The sequence below is a fragment of the Poecilia reticulata genome, chromosome 9, assembly GCF_904066995.2.
Source record: "Poecilia reticulata chromosome 9, P_reticulata-male-v2, whole genome shotgun sequence".
Taxonomy (NCBI): Eukaryota; Metazoa; Chordata; class Actinopteri; order Cyprinodontiformes; family Poeciliidae; genus Poecilia; species Poecilia reticulata.
The window spans coordinates 7,035,802-7,055,966 of record NC_088838.1 but is presented as its reverse complement, the minus strand read 5'-3'; positions in this window follow the sequence as shown (position 1 = coordinate 7,055,966).

The following is a 20,165-nucleotide window of genomic DNA, read 5'->3' as shown; positions in this document are numbered from 1 at the left end:
ATGTTGGACTGGATTTTATTTCACTGTCATTTGTGAATGTTAGAGCCTCATTTTCAACAGTGGAGCTATAAAGGTTGAAAAAGGTTATTATTTTGGAGAAAGTCTCATAAACATCAATATTTCCACTAAATAAGAGGCAAAACAAATTTGTTAAAGGAAAAGCCTCTCAGACTCTGAGCCCGACAGCACCAAACTATTTTTTTATATCAGACAATTAATTTAATTTCACATAATTATCGCGGTAGAAGCCATTTGTTTGTTAAATACTTAATGAAACATATTTACTGTGTTTGATGTTTGTTGTAACTGACGTATAGCTACTTACAAAGAATGAGATAATTAGTCCAAGTTTGTTGTTTATTGAACGTTCAGGAACTACAGCGGCTGTGATGCACCAAGACAAAGGTAAAACAAGGTAAAACAACCTGAACAGGTGATCAACTCTAAACCACTCACACCTTTTTACTCTCCGTCTCTGTCATTTAAGCACAGCCGTTGCTATGGCAACCTCCTGTGCTCCACAAGCCGAACCGAGATTATGTTAAAAACATAACAACCAGTCCGTGACAATACTAGGTTTGCAGGCTTGATATTTATTTTGTGCTTATTAATAATCCTCCCCTGAACACAGCGGTGGTTGATTAGTTCATTTTAAACTCCTGCTCTGCTAGTTATTTTGGTGATGGAACCGAAACGCACAGAATTGCGCAACAACTTGTTGAAACAATAATTACTGAGATTATTGTTGTTGGGTCATTAATTTGAACACGTTATATAAGTTTTTTTGTTATTGGTCTTTAATAAAATTACAAACGATAAGGAGTCAGAGGAGGACGTGCTGCTCTCAGCCTCCTGGCTGCGTTCAGTTTGTCACCTGATGCCGAGATCGACTCAAAACCTTCCGCGATCGACGTATTGCAGCCCTGCTCTAGAAAAGCACGAACAGTTCAGAAACAATATGAAATGAGAAAAATGCTATTTATTAATTGATTAAGTCGTGTTTTAGATTGTTCTTGAAAAACAAATCAGTCACGGCTGATTAGTGGGTGAAGTCACGGCTGCACAGTGAATCCATTGATTTTTTTACAGCAGAGAGCCGCTCCTCTCTTGAGGGTACTGCATACCCCCGCTAAATCTTTTAGGGGTACATAGTACCCTGCCGTACCCCCTTACTTTCACCCCTGGTCCTGCTCAATACGAAGTCTGGAATCCATTATTGCTACTATTCTATAAGCTAATCCATTTCCAAGCTCTGGCAAGATTAAAATTTACAAATCAGGGCAACTTTCTCCACCTATAAATATGTTACCAAGTAAAAGTATTCATACCTTTCAAACTTTTTTTTTTTTTACATTTAGTCACATTATGACAAACCTTGATGGGGTTTTTATTGAGCTTTTTTTGTGTCAGTCCAACACAAGGGTGGCGAATATTTGCAAAGTGTTGATAAATAATACAGTGCTTCAACATTTTTTTTTTTTTTCAAAATAAGGAAAAAAAACATTTACAAAATGACAAATATATGGGAAAACAAATCATTGACTGGATGTTCTCACTAAATACCAGCCTGTCACACGACTCACTATTTATTAAGAACAAACTGTTTAGATTTCCTGTTCCTCTTTCGGTGCCATTTCTACTGATGATTTGCAGCAGTTTAAAGGCAGGTCACGTGCACCGCTGCCCCCAGCAGGTCGGTGGTGGGAATTAAACACCGTTCATCGGCTGAAGCTCACCTCTGTGGCTTGTGGGTTGAACAAATTCACTCATCTGCCTCTCATGAATATTTGGTCAGAGCCAGGCGCTAATGTCTCCCTGAGGGTATTTCATGTTCATTTGTAATTTATTATTCTAGAATTAAAGTTAGTTGCAGCAGCTGGGCAACAATTTTTTAGTAAAACTCTGTTACTATGACATCAAAGCTGTTTATCTGCTGGGGGGATTGAGGGGGAACAGATGTTTGTATTTGATGTCAAGGGGACAGGAGGACACCGGACGGAGGCTTATTAGCAATTCTAATGCTGCAGTCAAACACAAAAGCAGCAAAAAACAAAGTGTGATTTGTTTTTATTATTGTCAGCAGACTCAGAAAACTGTGAGTTTTGTACAAATCGAAATCACAGTTTCACACATGAAAATGATTGTTTTCACCTCGTTTCTTTTTTCTTCTTTTTTTTTAAAAGGTACAAATTTGTTTTTCCATCACAACTAAATGACAATGTTTAAAGCAACCGCACGGAACGGGCTCATTTTTAACAAACATAGAACTTTAAAAAAAAAAGGAAAAAGAAAATCTAAGTCAATGTTTGCCAGATTTTGTTCTTTCTCTCCTTTTTTTAAGGGACAACACAAAATCTTCAGATGAAAGAAAAAGAAAATTGAAGCAATCACGTGTACAAGTTCAGAACAAATGACCCCACATGGGTTTAAAATGCTCCGTCGGCAAATGAGGGGGAAAGAAATGCAACCTCTGCCGTCACCGCAACGGACAAATCCATTAAATGTAAATTGGGTCTTTTTTTTTCTTTTTTGCTGATAATCAGTGGGGAGGAGGAGAGGAAAGACTTCTCCTTCTCCAACATGGTATGGTTTCCTAAACAGCTGAAAAGAAAAGAGTAGGGTTTTTTAAAAGGTAAGACTTTGGGGGTGTCTTTCATGATGCAGCAGAAAACACAGCGAGGCGTTTTAACCTGGGATGAATCCACAGCAACACAACAACTATAACTTTAACCCACATTAGAAGGATTTTAAAATTGATGCCAGATCCCTGATCGTCACTTTGTGCTGCATATGGTGAAAAAAAGCAGCAAATGTTTTTTAGTAGTTATGTGGTGTAGTTGTGAACTGTAAATAGCTTACCTCGGACACGCCTGTGATGCTTTGGAGAAATCACTGAGAAAATCTAACAGGTGAATCGAGTGAAGATCCACAAAAACTACAACAAATTAAAACTTCTCCACGAGGACAGAACAAACAGTCTGAAAGATTTTTTCAGGAGTTTGAAAGCCGTTTGTTAGTTTCACATGATATAAATGTTCATGTCACTGTCTCAACTGCACGGTTGCATCAGAAAGCTTCTGCAAAGTTCTGACTCAAAGTTGCCCTGCCACAATCTTAAGAAAATAGCCAAGTTAACAAAACGTGATTTGTGAATCGGGACATTTATTGTATCGTTTATCTTTCATTGTGATAAATGTATCGCAATAAAAATTTTACTGTCTTATTTCTGTTTAAAACCCCCTGAAATCTGTCCATATTGTCGGGAGTGTTGGCTTTATTATTTTCTCTAATGACAGAGGGTCAATGAGCGCATCAATAAATTTGAAAATGTAAATGCAGTTAGTTGGGGTGCTTCATGTGACTGGTGTCCTAAGAGCATTGAAACATTTTGTTTTCGGTTTTTGTTTGTGAGGTTATGATTGCGGGGACGTCATCAAAGCCAGACAGCCACGTTTAAAAAGTTGTAAGAAGTAGTTCTTATCGTCACTTTTATCGCTATTGCAACAATATACTCTGATAAAACTACATTTGCATCGCCTTATCCTTTTTGTGGAAGTCTTCGAGAACCAGGAAGCTGTTCATGAAGGCAGGGAGTCTCCTAAATGACTGATTTGAGCTATTTAAGATCACAGAATTAGCATGGCAACAATAGCAGCATTATCCACCTGAGAATAAAGTGACAATGCTAAAGCTACCACATGCTGAAGTGGTAAAATACCATCTTGATTTTATTCAAGCTACTGTAAGGTTTTGGCTTTTTAAATGATAGCTTTACTCCCCTAAGAGACTTTCCTTCCAACTCTGTAAACTATGATCAATCTAGCTGTTCTCTACTTTATGTAACATGCTAACAGCTCATAAACACTCCAAATAATCCCAGTTGGAGAATAAAAAGGGAAGTTACCCATTTAACAGCATATACTACAGACACATGATGCTAATAAAAGAAAAAGACCTTAAAGCAGGCGCTGTGGCATTTTATTCCTTTCTAATAAATGACATAAATACAAAACTACCAAGTTTAAACAGCTATTCAGTATTCCACTCACCAAACATATATATATTTTTTATTTTTTCTGAATCAATTTTTGCTTTTAGACCAGGTTTCCCTGTGTTGCACCAGACATTTGCATTTTTTATGACCACTTACCTTTGATTTGCTGGAGGTGTATTGAGCGAAATTTACAGGCGTGTTTAATATTTTATGGGACTCTCCTGAATGGGCTTCTGTCTGTGCACAAACATCACGCAGTTCGAAGACGAGTGAAACCATTTTACAGGTCGTACAGTACACAGAAGGTCAGGCGGTCAGCCTCAGACCCGGACGTGTTTATGTCCGCATGGTCACTGCTGTTAAAGCTTTGTTTAAAAGAAAGGCAAAGAGAACAAATTAGCACAACTTCTGTCCTGGAGGCGACTTTTAATCTGTTAAAACGATGCGCCGCGCAGACTAACAAGGTTCTGCTCTACTTATGGTATTGGAATAAAAATGTGGCTGTGTCTGCCTGATGGACCTGCTTGGATACCAGCTGGATTTGTATTTTCTCTTCCAAACAAAGAAACCGTTACATATTTGTGAGAATACAAGCGCGTCCTTCTCCGCAGGTTCCTGGGAAGAGGTCACAGCTACTTGACCTCCGAGTTATTCTACAGCATGTCAAAGGTCTGATGTAACAAGGTGAAACTGCACTCAGACTGGTGTTAACAGGATCGGCAAAATATATTCACTATAATGACAAGAAGTTCTGAAAAAGTACAAACCAAAACATTTCAACAGAACGTCCCTGAAAACATCGCATCAGGGATTACATTTTGTGAAATACAACGGTGGTTAGACTAGGACATCACAAAGTAACTAAAGGCAAATTAGAGTAAAATAAATATATATTTTTTGGGATCTGAGCATTTCTCAATGATTTGAGTCGGAATTCTAACTAATATTTGTCTTTAGGATGTTTTCACACCTGATAGTCTGGTAGACTCGGTTCGATTCGGGACCAAAGCTGTGACATTTGTTGCATTTTCAGCTGGTGCGATTCACATTCACACTGCACTGAGTCAAACAATCCAAACTCTTTGAAAAACCTGTTCACTACCTCACCTGTGGTGGTGCTGCGACAAGAACTACTGACGAAAACCCCTGAAGAAGACACAGAGCGCAACTTTGTTCTTTGTAAATAGTAAACAAAAAATGGAGTCTTGTCAAATTTTAGGGATTGGAAGGTTTCTCTTTTGTCTTTGGTAGAAGGCTACAAGTCATTTTTCCCGCTAGAAAATAGAAGCTAAAACACGTAATCAATAAAACAAATGCAGTCTGGAGTAGATAATGTTATTTATGCTTCTGAATATACAGCAAAAGATTGCGTGTTTGACAAAGACAAGTGAAATGCACCATTTCTTTATTCCTCCAGCCTCCTGTCTGACATCCCAATAAATCTGGTTCCATATGACTTGTTAGTCGACGCCCCCTAGTGGTCTGGAGAACTTCTATTTTAGTTTGTAGCGTTTCATACTCACCGTTTTCAATATTTGCCACATTTTCCCTTTTGCTTCTAGTTTCTCTGCTTGCAGCATTTTTCATTTTGTTTGTTGCATTTGCTTTTTGTGTTTGTTTTGGAGTTCGCGTCATTCATGCGTTTGCTGCACATTTGCATCTTTTGGCCGCCGCAGTTGAACAGAGAGCCTCGGAAACTTTGATAACGTTTAAAGCAGAGCACAACGTTTCTGAAGCAGAAAGAAAACAGGTTTTCTCTGCGCGCAGTTAACTGGAACCGCAATGAAATCTTTCGCAAGTCATATCAAAATTTAATAGGGGAGGGCGATATTAACTTAGTATTTTACCACAGTATTTTGTGGCATTGCTGCATATTTACAGTGTGATTTTAGCTTCATTTCAAATGTACTGATGTTTTTTAATGATTCTGTGAAAAAAAAAAACTGAAAAAAAATACTAAAAAACTACTTTTTAGTCCATCCATTTTCTTTACACCCTTGTCCCTCAGTGGGGTCCGGAGGGTTGCTGGTGCCCATCTTCAGCTAACGTTCTGGGCGAGAGGCGGGGTCACCCTGGACAGGTCACCAGTCTGTCGCAGTACTTTTTAGTCCATTTTTTAAAATTACCTGAACTTTATCGTGACATAATAGATCTGAATTTTTCACAATAAATGATAAACAATATGACAAATGCCCACCCCTACGCAGTAAACTGGATAAACATGCCCAACATTTGGTTGTACTGAATCAGATGGATTTTTAGAAACCAATAATACTGTTTCAGTCTGTTTTGCCAGTTGTTTTTTTTTTTGTTTGTTTTATAGGCTCTAGTGTCCCTTATTTGATAGTGAATTGACACTATCAAATAAGGAAAGTGGGTAATGAGAGAAGGGGAAGACATGCAATCGAACCTGCGACGGCCACGTCGAGGACTGAGGCCTCCATATGTGGGTTGTGCTCAAACCCTGCACCGCCACAGCAACCCAGTTTTGCCAGAAGTTTATGATAGCTTTTTGAAACCAAGGTAACAGGTGTTGGTTCCCTCGGAAACCATAGCTGGGACAAAATGTGTGCTGGGGTTGCGCTGCTGGAAAAACGCCAGAGAATCATTGAAGCTGGAATCAACTGTCGCTGTTCATAATCCTGAATCCAGAGCTTCATTGTGAATGGAAGCCGCGTGAACTAATTTCTCCTAATTACAAGTATCACAAAATTACACAAGACTGAAGAAGAAGACAACAAACTATGAGAGAAAGGGTGACTAGAGAGCGCGTCTTGTGAACAGTGGGAAAACAAAATCTCTGCAGACTCCAACCGTACCGAGGCAATTAGTAACGCAGTGGAGAGACAGAGATCCTTATCGCCACGCATATCTCAGCTCCCGTTTGTTGAAAACGATGCGTGGATAAAGAACCCCCGCCGCAGCGCGTTCTCATGCGAACGTTTCAGTCGAGCTCTGCCCGGTGGAAACAATTAAAAGGAACAGTTGCTCTGCGAACGCTTAAGTGTGATGTTCCAGGGTTTGGTTCTGGATTAAACGCTTTTGGGAAATTCTCTGCCTCCAAAAAACGCGATAGCTGGGTGAAAGATCAGATCTGTGCCGAAGCGCCGATAACCGCAGCCGTGGCGGGGAAACGAGACTCATCCTGAACCAGTGTCAATGGGAGGACTTGGCAGGGCGCAGCAAACCGGAGGAGGTGCGGGGGAGGGGCTTGGCCTTGGCCTTGGCAGTGGAAGGTGTGGACGCAGATCTCAAGGAGGATATCCCAGGTCAAGGGTCGCCCAGCATGGACAGGATATCCTTCCATCTTCTCCGTTCTGATTTCTCCCCCGTACACAGAAAAAAAAAAAAAAAGAACAAAACTTCGGCTGGGTTGTTCCTTTGACCCTGTGTTCTGGATGTTCGCTGTGGGACAGATGGAGAACGGAGACTAGAAATGAAAGTTATGATCCAGTTTGCGAGGCCTGGTCTACTAACTGGTTTTGCAGAGCTTTTCCACAGAACACAAAGACAATTGGTCAAAATTACGAAGCCCTTGATATTTTTTGGTAATAAACAATCCTATTTAAAGCAGTACAGTCAGCCTAAACTGATTTGGCCCGTTTTAGTTACTTTATTTGAATAAAAGCAAAACTGTCTTGTTAGTTAGACGCATCCTGCTCATTTCATCAAAAAAAAAATTTAATTTAACAAAGTTTAATTTGAAAACACTCCCAGACGATGCTGATAGAAATATTAATGTTTAAGGGTTAATAGAGGAACATGTTATGATGACTTCCATAATAAAAAGCCTTCGAATTAATTTTCTGAAAATTGCAGAAACTCTGTTCCCCACTAATTCAGATCAGCTTGTAGCAGTCAGTGAGCTGCGACAGTAAATATTAGAAACAAAATGGTCGTTTTACAAATCTTCCCAATTTCCAAGCCAAAAGCTTCCTACTGCTGTTTATCAGATGCAACCTCTTCTGCTAAAGTCCTCACAGTCCAGGACGGCTAATTATGAATACTAATGGACATCTGTAATTACAGCCACCTAATAATAGCTCTGGAGGACAGAGGCGTTTGCCAGCCTACGACAGGAGCGAGGAGCAGCATCACTGCAACTGGAATCCGAAGCACGCTCCCCGTCCGCTTACTGCTGACTTCACTGCGCTCCAATAAATCTCTGAGCCATGAAATGCCGGGGCTTGTTGTCATACCTGCTCACAGCACAAAACAAACAAACAAAAAAAATCAACAACCAAAAAAAAGGAGCCACAAATGCGGCATTAAATATTGAAGTGTCGACCATTACCAGCTTCCTCTCGGCGATCTGACAAGCCATTACTCTCTTTGTCAGACTGTAAGCTAATCTCCTTCTCTCTGCCCGCCGTGTTTCCTGAAACTCAGTCTGAGACAACATCGGTTTTGTTAATGAGCTTTTAGTCAAAGCCTCCAGGATTACAGCTTGGTTTTTTTTTTTTTTTTTTTCCTGTCACTTTCGAAGCTTCAGTGTGCAAACAGTTTTAAATGCTGATATTTTCCCCAACATGGATGGAGGGACTTAAAAATAGTAGGTCTTGAACTACGAGCCTGGACAGTTTTGTTTTTTTATTCCCGCTGTGGGCCAGTAAATCCTGAATCCGCATTTTTATGGAGCCGACAAAGGACGCTGTCATCCACCGTGTTAGTCGCCTGCTGCCACTGGAGGCTTTGTTTGTCTGACTTCCTCTGTGAGTTTTAGGGTGTTTGTCTCTAATTACCTAATTAAAAAACAAAGAAGGTGGTGCAAGTTCAAGTTTAGCCATATTTGAATTTCTCTAAATGTGCTTTGTGTGGATCTGTTAAGATAAAGGGAAAAATTTATAGCTATTTAAAAAAAAAAAAACACTAATAAAACAGGATTAATTAAGTTTTCTCTCCAGTGATGTGACACTGACTGGAGGACGACTCAATAGCCACAGAACTTCATTAAAAAGTAGTTCCCTCTATAAATGTACAATTTAACATGCTTTCTGTAACATTTCAAACATTGAGGAATGTAGAAAAACTTTCAGTAGTCTAAAGTTAAACTACTGGCTTTGTAGCAAAGAAAGCCAAAGCGCTAAGAATGCCAAACATTAAATAGTACAATCTCTGTTGAAGTAAATAAAACAATGAGTGACTGGAGGATGAATATCATATTAAATAGTGTGTAGTAGGGCCGACCCAAGATGTTTTCTAAGCTAATTTTAATTCGGGGCCCCCGTTGCAACATGTCAAAACCAGATACTTCATCATTTCTAGGTTACGCTATGTGTCTAACTTACCTACTGTTATCAGTGTCATTTGTAATTAGCTTACATCATGCCAGTGTTATTACAGATGTTCATTTTAACTTTCCAGGAGCAGCAAATGGGCAAAGATGCTCCAACTGTTTACATTTTGAAGTACAGAGTGGTATTTCAACGGGGCATGTTCTGCAGACAAATACTGAATGTAAACAAGTTAGCAAGTTTAAAATCTTTTGTTTTAAAAACTTGGAACAGGTGTGTAAGATGTGCCAAACATGTAACCTATCATTTCAAAACAAAATCAAACGATGTGCTTGGGGGCCCCCTGGTGGTGTCGGGACACTAAACAGCTGCTTAGCTCACAAATTCCTTGGGCCGGCTCCGGGCCTCAGTCTAGAATATGAGTCTTGCTGAACAGTTAGTCCAAAGGGTTGTTAAACGTTTGAGCCGAACACTAAGCTGAGGATGAGGCTGTATAAAGATGATGACATTCTGTCAGGGACGGAGGCCCAGAGGCAAACACAGCTGCCAATGAGCTTCCTGCAAACCAAACAACGAGGAAGAGTCCTTTATATCATGTTACAAATATGTTTGATGCTGACTTTCCATATTGTTATGCAGATAAAATTCAGACTGGAATCTCCAATGATCATGGGAGACTTGTATTCCTCAAAAAAAAAAAAGACTTGTCTATGATTGGTTATTGAGTCTTTTTTTTTTCTCTTTATGGTTTCAGTGGTGATACAGGATTTTGTGTTTTCAATGGAAACACAAAATCCTAAATATTCTAAATATTCCTTAATATTCTAAATAATTAAAATTAAAGATTTATTTATTTAGAATAAACCTTTAGTAATGTACCAAAATTTTATGGATTACCTGCTTTAGTTCTCCTGGATATTAAAAAAGATTATCTACATCCATAAAATATGAACTTAGTTGGAAGAACTTCAGATAAGACATTTTTGTTTTTGACTTTGTTAGGGTTGTAAGAATATTTGATATTTCAGTATTTTCCACAGAAAAACATGTTAGATTTTTTTAAAGCAGCTCATTTGGATCAAAATCAATACAATCTTAGGCATTTTCATCTTCTAAAGATGGCATACGACGATGAACAGCAGATCGAAACCTTCAGAGGACGCAGAGATTTATTAAAGTTGTATCCTCAACACCATCGTGCACACACACAAAAAAAGCAAAGGTTGATGATTTTATTTGTATCTCCAGTACAAAAATGAAAGTGAACTGTCTATGAATGCATCTGTTTAGACCAGATCCCTGTCAACAATGTCTGGAATCTGGTTTTCAATTTCATATTCTTTAATAACTGAATTCAAGGTATTTGTTTTGTTATGTATTTTAATATGTTAGTCGCGGGCTGCTTTGCCTTGTTGTGTAACATAAATTTATCTTTTTATTGATTTAAGTAGCTGCCGACTTGCATGCTGTTTATTGGCTTTGCAATAATTAGGACAGTAAAAATGTTATGTTCTTATCGATTATGTTGTTTTTAATTCGTGTTTGCAAGAACAGCATTTCTAGTTCCAACAGAATGAAGAATTTATTTTTCTTAGTGTCAAGTTTCAATTGAAAGCATCACAACAGCCCTGCTCCACACCTCTCAGGCTCAGTTAGCTAGCTAAATGTGCTAACAGCTTGTGAAACTACTAAACTGTCATGAAAAACGATAAAACAGTGGCTTTGATAGAGCGGTGTCTCCATGGAAACAGAAAAAACGTCAACACCTAACCTTGTGATATGAAACAATGTGGCAGCACAGTAAATTATTCCCTGACAATATTGTGTGTGTGTGTAGGTGTGTGTGTGTGTGTGTGTGTGCGTGTGTGTGTGTGTGTGTGTGCGTGCGTGCGCGTGCGTGCGTGTGCGTGTGTGTGTGTGTGCGTGCGTGTGGGGGTGTGTGTGTGTGTGTGTGTGCGTGCGTGTGGGGGTGTGTGTGTGCGTGTGTGTGCGCGTGTGTGTGTGTGTGTGTGCGTGTAGGGGTGTGTGCGTGTGCGTGTGTGTGTGTGTGTGTATGGTAGGGATTGAGCTGCTAAGTCCCTGTTCGAAATGTGATGGAAGAAAAAGTTCTTTTTAAAACACTTAACCTTGACCAATCACATATCTGATTCCATTTTAACAAGAATAATCAATTCTCTCATCTTTGATCACCAATCTTGCACATTTTTCAAAAGTCATTCAATTTTTCTTTAAAACTTTTGATGATGCCAAAAAATGTAGACATTATGCAGACATTTGTCATTTACAGCTGCATTATGTAACATTTATAAAAAAAAATTTTTTTCATATTTGTTGAAACTACATCATGACAGTTTGGGATAAGACACGGATAATCAGGGAAGAGATGGAGCTCCTCTGCCTTCCCCCAGTGTTAACTACAAACAACCAATCAGAGCTAAGAGACAGGTCTCATTGCTGTCAATCACAATCTTCTGTGGCGCTGCTCATCCCCTGCAAATTCTCCCTTTCAGCAGAGTCTGTAGTAAATGCTCAGGCTAGTTAGCGTAGCCACCAATGATGGCTTTTCCTTTAACGGTAAGTTGTTTCTCCGCCATTAGCACATTTAGTAGCGAGTACATGAGTTGATTGACAGCACTAAGACCCTCCTCTTGGCTCTGATTGGCTGTTTTTGGTCGGGAGCGGTGCGTTTAGCAGCTCAGGGAGGACAATGTGTAAAAATATATATATATGTAAAAAAAAAACAAAAAAAAAAAACATATTCCTTACAAAACCTGCATACTTCAGATTTAACTGAATTTTGCTTCATTTTCCCACTTCTCTGACCTCCATGTGTGATCACTTAGGTAAACCAGCCGGAGTTGCGTTGGACAGATCCCCTGGATTGTATTTATTCTAATTCTTGTAACTGGCTCTCCAGGAGGAAGCAGATTCATTACCAGCCTTTCAGAGAGGCCCTTCAGGCTGAAACGCAGAGAGAGGGTATAATAACAAGGTAATCAGAGGGAAAGGGCGAACCGCGAGAGCCAGGCACGGAAACGCACGAGAGTTTCAGATGGAGAGAGACAGAGACGGGCAGACCTAAATGTGCGCGGGGGCAGAGAACACAAAAAGAAGAGAACGATACCTAGAACAATCTCCATGTTACTACAGGGTGTCGTATCCCGGCGCAGCAGACGGTTCTGCAGGCCAAACAGTGTTTTATTCATGCAAAAACTGAAAAAAAAAGAAAAAGAAAGAAACAGCGCAAAGCTTCAAGGCTGTTCAGGCTGTTGCTCAATTATTCATCAAGCAGAGAAATGTATCCTGACTGTAGTTGCTTTGAACTTGGGGCATCATTTTTCATAGCTGCTGTTCTTTTTTCCCCCCCCTCAGCTGTGTCTAATGTACCGCCAAACAGAGCTGCGTCTCACGGCCCGTCTTTCCCACCGGGGCTGTGACTGTTAATTTATACTAATTTGAATTTTTTATAATGCAAAAACCTATTCATGCTAAATTAAGTTCCCATAATGCCTTAATGGCACCGAGCTACACCCTGCTGCTTATGAATAATATCACTTTAGACATACTGAGGCATTCCCTTCTTCATATCTGCCATGTGTTTTGAGTGTGAGATCATTTCGCTGCCATGTTTTCATTGTGGTTACTACTTGTGTTTAACAGCTGTGATTATTTTTAATCAGCAATAAATCACCTGGGCTACCTGAAAGCCAGATTTACAAGGACTCGTGCATAAAGGCGGTTAATGATACTGAGATTTTACTTCGTAAGTGTTGAGACGATCAAAAGTCTTTTATTTCCGGCCAAAATGACATCTTAAAATGAACATTTTAAATTCAGGAGAAAGACTCACTGGGTTGGTGGGATCAAGCGCAAATACCAAGCACTGCATCACACTGGTGCGACGACAAACATGACGCAACAAATCATAGGAGAACAATATCAGTTCATCAGAAACCAACCAGGTGTTCACCGTGTTTGGTTTCTGGTTCTTTTCTTCCCTCAAACATTTCAACGGAGTTGAAGAGAAAAAACCGACGTTCGGATTGGACCGTGACGGCTCCACCAGATGGTAAGTAACTTTGTACAATGTAGGAAATAAGTTTCAAGTTTGATATTTTGCAGATATTTTCCCAGGGCACCAAACAAATGACCACTTTTCTGTAAAATAGACCCTCTCATACGAGACGTGAAAAAAAAAAAAAAACATGCAGTTTTTTTCTACAAACTCTCCATATGACCCAGTGACCGAATCAGAAAATCTGAATTCTGACATGAAAACAAACAACATACACTTTTAGCTGTTGCTAAGGGTGCTTAGTGAGTCGTATCGCTTCATATTTCATGGAAATTCAATAATTATTACACATGAAAAGAAAAAGTTCTTGGGCAGCTGCTGAACCATGTGACCCAGTGAGTTCATACTACATCTGGACTGACCCACCAGCCACAGGACACAGGTCTTCCTGTTCTTTGTATTTTAATTAGGATTTTTAAAAATAAAACAATCGATAACAGAGACGCTAACAGCTCCAGATCAAAAGTGTGATATGGTTTAATAACTCATGGCTACGTCCCGATTTTGTTTTGGGTTTTTTCTCCCCCTTTCTTTAAACTATTTTTTGGGCAACCAGATGTTTGGGCAATGAATGGTGAGATGTGATAATGCCAGGACGCTCACGCTCACGCTCACACACGCACACACACACACACACACGATTTCTGAAAGTCTGAGGAAGCGTCTTCACAGCTCTGTGCAAGGTGACGTCCAGCTGTGGAGAAGCAACACACAGACTTCAGAGCCCGTTTGCCTCTGAGCAGAGAGTCACCTCTGCACTGTGGAAGCTGGCGACCGACGGTGAATGCAGAAGCCTCCGTCATCTGTTTGGTGTCAGTAAAACAACGGCGAGCTGGTGCGTCTGTACGACCGTCTACACACTGCTCCTTCCTGAAATCATTTGCTTTCCAGACCGGCGAAAATCTACAAGATATGGCCGACTGCTGTGAGAACAGGTGGAGGCTTCAACAGAAGGAGTTGACATTCCATCGTCTTCCAGGGAGTTTGGATGGTGAGGGACTGGAATGTTGACAGGGTTGAATTTAGCTACTGTGAGCTGGAGGACTTTGCAGAACCGACTCCTGAAATTTTTCTCCGGTACGAGGCTTCTGCAGGTTTCAGAAAGTCAAATGTGAGACTTTTAATCACCTTGTTAAAGGCACCTTGAATTAAATTCAAGACAGCAAAAACTATGACGCTAGCTAGGTAGCTAGCAAGGGTATATTAGTAGCTGATTACTGATAGCATCAACTCCCTCGAGTCACAGACGTAAGGAAGATAATTAAACCTTCGCCTGAGAGAAATACTTGTGACAAACAAACTTAAAAAACAAAAACATTTGTAGTCCCTCAAAGCTTGGGTAGGTAAAAATCCTGGTGTCTGAAGAAATGCACCACTCCCGGTGAAAAACAACCAATCAGAGCCAGGAGGAGGGTTTTAGCGCTGTAAATTAATCGCGGGTAAGTGCTGCTCAGTGTGCTAATGGTGGAGAAACGACTCACCAATCCAGGAAGACTGTTTATTCACACTATCATCAGTGGCTATGCTAGCTAGCCTGAGCAATCACGACTCTGTTGTGGTGAACCAGCTGCAGCCTAGCAGAGAGTAATGGAGAAGGTATGAGCAGCACAAACACAAGCATGATTGATGGCGCTAAAACCTTTCTCCTGGTTCTGATTACTAGTGTATCTGTCTATTTTTTTCAAATTAACATCCTTATAACATAATGATAATCTGAAAGGTATGTAAAAAAAACAAACAAGTTTTTAGAACATGTTTACGTACTCTAGCTTTAAAATTGCATCTCTGCATGGCTGCGGGCCACAAATGGTTAAAAATGGTCAAAAACAAAATTAAAAATCCACCTTCCTGTGTTGACGGGGTCAAACGTTTGAAAGCATAAGAAGAAATCAGCTTCCTCTGCTTCAAGCTTCAACTCTAATTTGTTTTTTCCCATCTCTGTATTTTCCTGTCTCCTAACTTTCCCCGTCCACTCTCCCTTTAATTCTCCGTCTGTTTGAACGCTGCCTTCGTGGCCGAGCCGTGGCCAGACCTGCATGTCGGTGTCAGATGAAAACCCAATGTCGTTCCGCAGCGTTGGAACCAAACACCTGTTATTTGGAGGTGACTGACACAAACTCCTCCGGGTGGTACGCGAGCAGATGCAAAGCCTCTAATTTGAAGACTGCCATGCATCAAAACGGTTTTGCAGGTCGCTTCAACTTGTTCACACATTTGCAGGCTCCAGTGAATCCCTCCATTCCGCTTAACGCCCGGTTAGTGTCTGTTTTGTGCGCGTGGGACCGTCGGCCGCTTGTGAGGTCAGTTTGGCCGTTTCTAAACATAATCAGCTCGGCCTGTAATTGTCCTCTGCTTTCAGATTACATCAGGACTCCATTTATATTCAGACGGAGACATGAAACCAAAACATCCAGTGTCAAAAGCGGGAATTGTTTCTAACCCGGTATCCGCGTTTCGGAGCTGCGTGAGTGAACTGGGTCAGGTCTGTCAGAGTTTTGCTTTCTTGCTGCAAACTGTTTACCATTCCAACCGATGAGACATCTTCCATGCATTGCTTAGATTCTCAACATGAAGGCTCTCTGGGTAAAATATTTACTTGCTGCCAAAGAAGTAAACAAGCCTTCTTTGCTTGCTTGATGGGACCATCAAAAGTTTGGGCACAGGACATGAAAGCCTGGGACAGCATGTGGCATACGGAGGGGGGCAGGGCGGCTGTGCTCAGCTTGAGTTATGTGCCATCTGTATTAAGAACCTGTGTCAAAAACCCCCATCAGGAGCACTACCCCGACCCCCTGTTGATTCCTGAAGCCTCTGATGAATGCTGATGCCTCACTTTTCTTTTGTAAGAATTAACAACAGCGAGGCAATTTCAAACGCAACCTTGCAAGCCACCTTGCAAATCCAAACCGTGACAAACGGAACGTTGCCTGCTGTCCCGGGCCCGTTCGTATCTGGTGAGGATCTGAAGTAAAAACAAACTCCATCCTGGTGTTTACATTAATTTAACCGACTCGGGTAGCCCTTTCATTAACCGGGGGAGGGTTCGGCGAAGAGAGCTGCAAATATATTTTTGGGATTATGTACAATTTTTATCTCAACGTTGCTTGACTGGTTAGCATATTTCATCATGCTAAACAAATAGAAAACAATTAGGGCCTTAGGGAAAACATGTGTATGAATACAAAGAGATATATGTGTGTTTCCATAAACAAGGACCTGCTTTTTCCTCCCTTCGTATTGAAGATGAATGTAGTTCCTTCAGCAGTCGCAGGGCCTCAGCTCATGATGTACACGCAACAATGTGATTGTGATGTTTATGATAAACTGGTAGACTCAATTTGATTGAACCAAACCCTTTGAGAAACCTGTTCCCCTCCTCGCCTGTGGTGGCGCTACACCAAGAACCACTGAGGGAAACAACCTCTGAAGACGACATTGATGGCAACTTCCTTCTTCTTGAAACGTAAACAAAAATGGAGTAGCATCAGATTTTATTACTGAAGTTCAACATATCGACAAACGTTAAAACTTAAGATGGAATTTGGAAAAATATTATAGGCGTCTCCAAAATACATTAATAACATTAACATGACGAACAGAAAAACGGAACAAATGTGTGTGGATTTATTTCTGAATAAAGGGCACAATTTGAGAGCAAATCATAACTAAATCGTTTTATTACTTTTTTTATCTTCAAGAGATGTTCTGAAACTAAGGTGTCAATCTCACCATGCTGCTATCGATATTGACTTGGTATCGATATTATCAATATTTTGTGTCCATCTGGCTAACTATAGCGCTAGAAATGCAGGTTTGTTTTGGTTGTATTTACCCAGAATGCCCTGCATAATAGCCCACTTCCTGCTTTTGGAGCATGCTCCAATAACGTGTGCCGCACCAAAGTTCACATCAACCAATCCTAGTCCGAGGTTCTTAGGCGGAGCAGAGTTCACTGTTTTGGGCCACATAAGAGTTGGGTTGTGTGTTCAATCAAACCCATCCATCCATCCATTTCCCTGCACCCTTGTCCCTCAGTGGGGTCGGGAGGGTTGCTGGTGCCCATCTCCAGCTCACGTTCCGGGCGAGAGGCGGGGTCACCCTGGACAGTTCGCCAGTCTGTCGCAGGGCAACACAGAGACACACAGGACAAACAATCATGCACACACACTCACACCCAGGGGCAATCTGGAAAGGCCAATCAACCTAACAGTCATGTTTTTGGACTGTGGGAGGAAACCGGAGTACCCGGAGAAAACCCACACATGCACAGGGAGAACATGCAAACTCCATGCAGAAAGACCGGGCCGGGAATCGAACCCAGAACCTTCTTGCTGTAAGGCAACAGCTGTACCAACTACGCCACTGCGCAGTCAAACCTTTTAGACAAATTAACTAAGTTTGACTAAAATGGACCAAAGAGAGTTGGTGTGAATGCAAAGTTAATCCACAGAAGTAATTTCAACGACAGTAATCAAAAGTACAACAAAAAAAAAGCTAAAAAAGAAAAATTAAAAACAGGGCTTATCCCAACAGAAATTTTTCTCATTTTAGAAGTCACATAAACACAGCCTCCAAAATAAATTACAAGCTGTGGGAGTTTGTGAAAAAAAAAAAAAAAAGTCAAGAGGTTGTGGTCGATTCAATGCTGGCAGATTACAGGGAGCCGTGCATGCTTATTAGGTGAAAATGAGATTTCTCTGCTTAGCATCTCCTTTCTATGATAATGTTTTATTCTAATTTTGTCATTGTAATAACACAAAACAGGTCACATACCGTGCTGTTTGTTTCCATAGAGACTAAATGCAGTACAATAGCTGCCAAACTAGCACCCCCACATGATTCAAATTAAAATCAAATAGAAGAGAAACAAGAATGGAATACGTGATTTTAACACAGAAATGAGAATCTGCCCACCTACGAAGTGCAGGGAGCATTGTGGAGCTGCGTCATGCATCCGTATTGTCTGTGAAAGGAGGCATTTTTATTATTTTCTAAAGGGAAAATAATAAAGCAGAGCAGCTATACACTGTTTGTTAGTTTACATTCTGCCTCCACACAGCGTAGCACAAACCTGCTGACAGATTGCTCAGGGAGCTCGCTGTACGCTGTATGAGCTTAGCTTAATATTTCCTTTTTATGTGACTTCCTAATTATGCTCAACCACATTTCAGTGGGAACATTTGTTTTTTGGTTTTATGGAGAGAAGTGGGGGGCTTGGCACCCGAATGCTCTGCTCTGCAGCCCCAGAACCAAACATGGAGAAGCAGCATTTCAGCTTCCATGCACCACAAATTGAACAAACTTCCAGAAAAGAGACGAAAATCTGAGTTTTTTCAAATCGAGGCTAAAATCCCACCTGTTGCTTCTGAACAACAGGTGAGATCAATATGTTGGCAAACATATTTGATCAAATATGTTTGCCAACATATTTGATGTGTGACGATGATTTTGATGATGGCACTCAACAAAATGTAACATTTATTACTGGTTTCTCAATTTCTGACTATATGTTGATTTTATGACTTTGTGTTTTAATAAATAATAATAAAAAGCAGAGATGATGAGTGTCTTGTTTTATGTTGCTGTAATAAATATCTTACAGATATGAACCTGGTTTCATGTCCTTTGGTTCAGATTTAAAACCATAAATGTAAAATGATTTGGAAAATGTAATTTCTGACGCTGCAGGTTGGACAGCTCTAAAATAGCGTAAAATATAATGAGGTTACTGTAAAAAAAAATGTTTACTAAGTTTTGTAAGTAATACATATTTATGTGATATGAGACCAAAGTCTTTGAAGCCAAATCCGTTTTAGCAAAAACCAGAGATGATCAATTTTTGGGGGGGTTTTATTGTGGGTTTTGGTTCTCCCTCTTTGTGCAGCTTGAAGGTTTTGGGAATAATCTGAAAACATTTTACTTTAGAACAAAAGATAACTACTTTTGCATACAAATGATTTTTTCAGTTCCCTAACAGCTTTCAAGATGCCTGCAGAAGCCAAAACGGCAAAAACCATCTCACTTTAGAGGCAGGAAACATTAAACTATAGCATATAAATAAATCATAGGACGGCCTTCCTATTTAAAGACACTTCTGTAAAAGGAAGAGACACGAGTACAACACAATTTTCTGATGCAAAAAATGCCTCTTAAACTGAAACGCCGTCTGTCAGTGGAGAGCAGAGTGAATTGTTGCACACAGAAAATTAATAGGGTTATTTTTAGCAACAAAACAAAACAGTTTTTGTCAAAAGTCAAAGGGATTATGCCCTGTTTTAACATTAATATGTCATAGGAAGATGTGAGCCTTATACAGAAGAGTGAGTGCTCTCACTTTCCCCACATATCCTGCTGCCCAAATGGTGTTTGCACAAAACTTATGAAACAAATTCAGCAAGGAAATAAACAACCCAACGGAACAAGGACACCACACAATACGCCATGTCAACAGCAGATATTTTAGCCAGACCACTGAAGGACCGCGAGTGTTGTTTGTGAGCATAAAGTGTCTCTGGTAAGAACATGAAAGTTTCAATGTGTCTTTTTCCTTTTCTGCAAGTTCAAATCATCAGGTAAAGTTTGCAAATTCCTTCACTATATTAAATCAATAACTTGTATCTACTGGATGTTCAGCCAGTGAACTCAGCTCTAGTAAAGGTTTATTCTCTTCTCTCTGAGATCATTTGTAGTTTTAGGGGATTTCTTTAGAGGCTAAGCGGTGACATGTTTGGTGATAAAACTTAAGACAGAAATAAAAAAAAAATCACCATCTTGAGCTCCAAGCACAAACACACTTGAAAAGGAAAACTTGCAACAGGAAAACTTGTAAATGTGCTGTTAGCTAATAAGACATAAACCGAGT